Raw genomic sequence first — 6,000 nt, forward strand, 5'->3', positions numbered from 1 at the left:
GGATCAAACTCGGGTCCTTGTGCTCGGGCAGCAGGCAGCGAAGCCACTGAGCTAAATCCCTGGCCCCTGTAATGGTTTTTAACAACACAATATGACTGAAAGAAACTTGCACCTAGACTTTGCACCCATAAAATAACAGCACTTGGTAGGAGGTGCGGTGAGGGAGGCTGGCTAAGCTTATGAGGACACAGTGAGGGCAACATTTCTGATGCAGTGAACTATACTTTGTATTTCACTTTCTCATTGTGGACTAAGCTGGAATTGTGAACAGATTTGTGATGCCTTGTTTCCACTGTGACTTGGAGATGTGACTCCCCCACACCAAGGGGGGATGTTCTCTGCCCATTGTCACCTGGTGCCGTTTGCTCTGAGCACATCACCGAAGCCTCCTCACTGCCTCTCGAGGTTGCCCGCAGCCCGGTATTTATTACTCACTAGGGTTCAATTAACTTCACCTCCAAATTATGCAGAAGACATTGATGCAAGATGACAAAATTCATCCACTGTTCCTTGTTCCATCCCAAATTACATTGGGACCTTGGGGAAACAAGCTCCTCAAAGAGAAGCCTATGAGGGGCTGGGGATTTAGCTCAGTGGTTTCCCCGCCAGCTGCGCAAGTGCAAGGACCCGAGTTTGATCCCCGTTTACCCAGCCTCCAAAGAAGCCTATGAGAGCAAAGTCGTGTTGCAATATTCCCAAGGTAAATTTTGTCAGAGTCACAAAGAAAAACATACGGTAGTTTCTTTCTGCCACAAAACACAACTTTTTCCACATTGTGGAAGTTAAACCCTTGTGGTTTCTGTCAAATGGGGGGACTCTCTTTGAATAGTAGGTTTGTGCGCAAAGGGTGTGGAGTGAAAATAACGTCAGAAATTCGCAGGGAAGGAGACGGTCTCCGTGGAGGAAGATGTAGCACAAACACGGCCGAGCCAATTTCCAGAATGTATTCTTTTATGCACATTACGTCGCAGTCACATCCTTCCCTGACCTGGTGACACAGTGGAACAGGAACCCAGGGAGCTCAGCCTGACCAGGACGTCAGAGTGCGGGCGGAATGAGGAGCAGGAACAAGCGCGGGCAGGGAGGTGGCCTGGGCCATTCCTCCAGGACCCAAGAGCTAAGCCTTCAACGGATAGAAGGAAGGGGGTTGGGAAGCCCTGGGGACGCTGGGGTCTCCAGAGGGTAGCGAGCAGGTCAGCAGTCCAGACTCATGCTGATCACAGGGCCCAGCCCAGCCCTGGCAATTTAAAAGGCTGGGATGTAGCCCGTTGTAGCCTTGGGTTCAGTCCCCAGTACCATCAATAAATAAAATAAATACCCAAAAGTCTAGCTCCTAAAAACAAAATTTACAATGTCTGGCTCCCAATAAAAAGTATTTCTGCCAGGCATATAAAAGACGCAGAAAAAAAGCCAGCCGGGTAGCACACACCCGGCTCAGGAGGCTGCAGCAGGAGAATTGGCACGAGTTCTAGGCCAGCCTGGACTACATAGTGAGACCTTGTCTCCAAAAAGCAAACAAAAAAACCAACCTACAAGGAGGAAAAAAATAGAGACCCAGCAATGATATCCATCATCCATGTTAGAATCAGAAGATAAGGACATTAAAGCTGCTAATATACTCCCTAATATGCAAGAGGAATGAAGAATGGACAGCAAGAGGGACCCCAAAGGATTACCCTGGAGGAGCTGGAAGGCGCACCTGGCAGGCCTGGTCTGCTGGGCCAACCCAGACCGGAGAGGAAGGCGGGGCAGGTCTGTAGGAGAGAGCCAAGGAAGAGAAATCAGGCCTGCTGGGGGCGTGGTCTCCATGTGGGGTATAAACGACGGGTGCCTCTAGAGCACAGTTTAAAAGAGGTGTGGCTAGGGCACGGGGGCGTGGCCACTTGTAGGAGATGTAGTGTGACCTGGGTGGGTGTAGTGTGGGCTCGAGGGCTTGAGGGCACAACTCAGGTTTGAGGGTCCTGGCAGGGACGTTGGGCGTGGCTAGGGTTTGGGGGCGTGACTAGGATGTGGCCTGCCGCAAGGGGCGTGGCAAGGACGTGGGGCGTTGTTCAGGCTTGCTGCACGGACGGAAGTGGGCGTGGCCTGTCCTGGGGCTTGACGGGGGCCGTGGCGTGGCTCGAGGAGTCGGCGGGCACTGGACCGCTCCAGGACAGAACTGCCTGCGCCTTACAGTCATTGGGGAGCCGGAGACTGTTGCCTGGACTGGTGGGCTGACCCAGAAGATCTCGGAAGTGAGCCGCCAGGCCTCTGAGGACAGGGACGGGTGGGCCTGTTGGGCGCGCAGAAAGGGGAGGGCGCAGTGGGCGGGGCGGGGCATCTGACCACCGCCCGCCCCGCAGGTCCTGTCCTGGGCCACGTGGCGGCCGCTGGTCCTCCTCGCGCTTCTGCAGCTCCGGGCCGCCCAGGGCCCCCCCCCCATCCCGTCTGCGGGCCGCCAGGAAAGCCTCTCCAGCTCGTCGCAAAGTTTCAGCCGCCCCCCGTGGGGGGAACAGACGGAAGGAAAGGAAGTTGGGGACCCGCAGAGAGTGAGCAGGACAGGGAGGGAGCGGGAGGATACCAAGGACAGAACACAGATGGGTGGTGGCTGGGCCTGGTGGCGCACGTCTGTAATCCCAGCGCACTGGGAAGCTGAGGCAGGAGGATCGCTAGTTCAAGCTCGGCCTGGGCAATTTAGCAACTTAGCGAGACTTAGAAAGACTGTCTTAGAGTAAAAAGCTTTAAAAAATGGGGATGAGAGGTGGGCACATAGCTCTTTGCCACAGCGCTAGGCTCAATCCCCAGTCCTGAAAAAGGGGTGTGGGGTGGCAGAGGGTGGAGAGGGAAGGAGTGGGGAAGACGTGGGGTGGGCTGAGAGGGCGCGCTGGCTTCGAGGTGGGCCGACCATTGGGCCCCTGTGAACTCCGGGAGGACCTGCCATCCGACGGGGCCAGTTTTCTCTCTGCCCGGGTGGACTTCTGTGCCTCCACAAGCACTGCCACAGTACAGAGAACCGGAGTCTCTGACTGGGGAGCTGTAGCCGGCACGAAAAAGGCCAGCTTGCCCCTTTTCACCAGGAGCCCAAGCTGGAGGAGGCTCAGGCATGTGAGTGGCCCCAGTCCCGATCCTGGGCTCCCGCTGGCCTCCTGGCTCGTGAGGTGGCTGCTCCAGAAGTGCAACCCGGAAGCCCCGGAGGAGCACGACCGTGACGGGCATCGAGGGTCACAGGCCGTCCTGGGCAGGATCTTCAGGGGAGCTCTCCCCACCCAGTCCCAAGACCCCCTTCCCGTCCCTTCACTGCCCCGGCAGCTGCTCTAGGGGCTGGGGCTGGGCACACACGTGTACGCTCCTGACCCTGCTCCCAGCGCCATCCGGAAATAAAGTTCTTTTTGCAGCTTAGTGCTGTTCCTTCGGGATCAGCACCCAGAGCCTGGCCAATCAGGCCATCCTGGTTCCTTTCAGCCATGCCTGAGCCCCATCCCCTGACTGTGACATCTCAGTCATCTCTGGATGTTGCAGTCCGTAGCTGGCACTGCTTCCCTGGGAAGAGCGACCTGGACCTGAGAAGAGGGTGCTGAGTGGTGCAGAGCAGAAGTTTCTAATCCTGCCTGCTGCATCCTGAAACCTTCCTTTCCTGCCTGAGCTTGTCCATTCTCTCTCACAGCACATGAGTAGCAGCCCTTGCTACTTTCAGTATCAGCAATTTAAAAGTTCTAAGTCTGGTTGTTTCTTTAAAAGTTAAACATGTTGGGCAGGCAGTATGGTGCTCACCTGTAATCCCAGCACTCTGGGAGCCTGAGGCAGGAAGATTGAAAGTTCAAGGCCAGCCTGGGCAACTTACCAACTTAGTGAGATCCTGTCTAAAAATTTAAAAAACTGAAAGAGGGCAATGTGAAGGCCCTGGCTTCAATCCTCAGTACTGAAAAAAAAAAAAAAATGTATATATATATATATATATATATATGTACACACACACACACAACTACTCTATGGCCAGCTGTTCCACACCTAGGTTCTACCCAACAGAAATGAAAGCATGTGTCCTGGCAAAGGCTTGTACATACACGGTTATAACAATCCAATCAATCCAAATATCCTCAGGTGAATGGACAAATTGTGATATAGCCCTACAATGGAATGTTCATAAAGAATCATTGACCAACACACAAAACAGCATAATGCATCTCAAAAGCTTTATCCTGAGCAAAAACAGTCAAATAAAAAAGACTGCATATAACTCTATCTTTAATGAGATCCTAGAAGAAGCAAACCAAATGTCTAGTGAGAGACGATGAGAGGTTGCCTGGGCAAAGGAGTGAAGGTAGGGTAGCAAAGGGATACAAGGAAGCCTGGGGAGGGTTCGTTTCCTGGTTGTGTCAGTAATTTCATAGGTGTACACTGCACGATAAAAAATATGGTGAATGTTTAATTTCTTTTTTTTTTGTACTGGGGATCGAACTGGGCACCTTGCGCTTTCAAGGCAGGTGGCAGCACCACTGAGCTAAATCCCCAGCCCTGATTAATTTCTTTTTAAATTTTATTACACTAAAAGACGCATTGCCATGAATCTCCCTCAAAATCCTCCCCTCACTTTGGTTTTTTTTTTTTTTTTTGGTACCGGGGATTGAACTCGGGTTCTTGCACTTACGCAGCAGGCAGTGAAACCACTGAGCCAAATCCCCGGCCCTCTTCCCCTCACTTTGGACACACTCCATCATTCTTGCCACTTTCTGAAGCAGTTCTGGAAGTGCTCTTTCACAAGTATCTTTAGTTGAGGCGTTGTAGCTTCCTTGATGTCCTGAGTCGATTCAGAACGTTTCCTTTTGATGGTCATTTTGACTTTGGGGAAGAGCCAGAAGTCACATGGTGGTAGATCCATGATAAGGTGGATGAGGCACACCACCCTGGTTTTAAAGACACAAAAGAGGACTTTTGGAGTGCTTGAGAACGTGGCAAGGACCAAGGGACAAGCTTGAAGCTCAGGGGAGGGGAGTATATTGAAGGAGATCAAGGCAATGTGTCTTTTACTATGATAAATTTTTAGAAATTTGAACACATTGTGTTTTTTTGTTTTTCTTTTGATTTTTTATTAGTACATATTTACAGAACACACTGATTATACTCCTTGTTGGGAGTGAATATGGGGACATAACACAGTTTATGCTTTTTTCTTCCTTTTCCCTTTCTCCTCGCCCTCCATCTCCCTATTTCCTGTTATCTATCTTACATTTTGCTCTATATTTTGAGTTTCTTATATAAGTGAAACTATGTGATATTTAAGCTTGTGTGTTTGATTTATTTCACTTATTATGGTCTCAAGATGCATCCATTTGCCTACAAATGACTCGTTTATCCTCCTTACGGCAGAGTAGCACTTCATTGTGTGTAAATACAGTTTCTTTATCCATTCATCTGTTGAGGGACATCCAGGCCACTTTCCAGGTTTAGCTATTAGGAATTGTGCTGCTATAAACATGGGTATGCATGTATCACTGTAATATGATGTCTCTAACACTTTTGGGAAGATATCTAGAAGAGAATAGGTGGTTTGAATGGAATTTCTAGTTATAATTTTGGGTTTGTTTTTTTTTAGGAATCTCCATACTGATTTCCATAGTGGTTGTACTAGTTCACATTCCTACCAGCAATGTAGAAGAGTTCCATTTCCCCTGCAGCCTCACAAGCATTTGTTATTATTTGATTTCGTGATGATGGCCATTCTTTTTGGGGTAACATGAAATTTCAGGGTTTTACTTTGTATTTATCTAATGGCCAGAGATGTAGAGCCTTTTTTTGGTGTATTTATTTGCAGTTTGTACTTCACTTCTGAAAAGTGTATTTATTTTAGTTGCTCATTTTTTGGTTGGATCCTTTGTTATAGGTCTATTTTTTTAGTTCTTTATGTATTCTAGACTTTAGTCCTCTGTCTGAGGAATAGGAATTTTTTTCCTGATTCTGTAGGTGGTCTCTTTGCTACGATGGTTGTTTCCTTTTCTGGGCACTTTTTTTTTTTTTTTTTTT

This window comes from Heterocephalus glaber, unplaced genomic scaffold, assembly GCF_053883595.1.
Source record: "Heterocephalus glaber isolate CG9 unplaced genomic scaffold, H.glaber_assembly_v1.0 deba00001610, whole genome shotgun sequence".
Lineage (NCBI taxonomy): Eukaryota > Metazoa > Chordata > Mammalia > Rodentia > Bathyergidae > Heterocephalus > Heterocephalus glaber.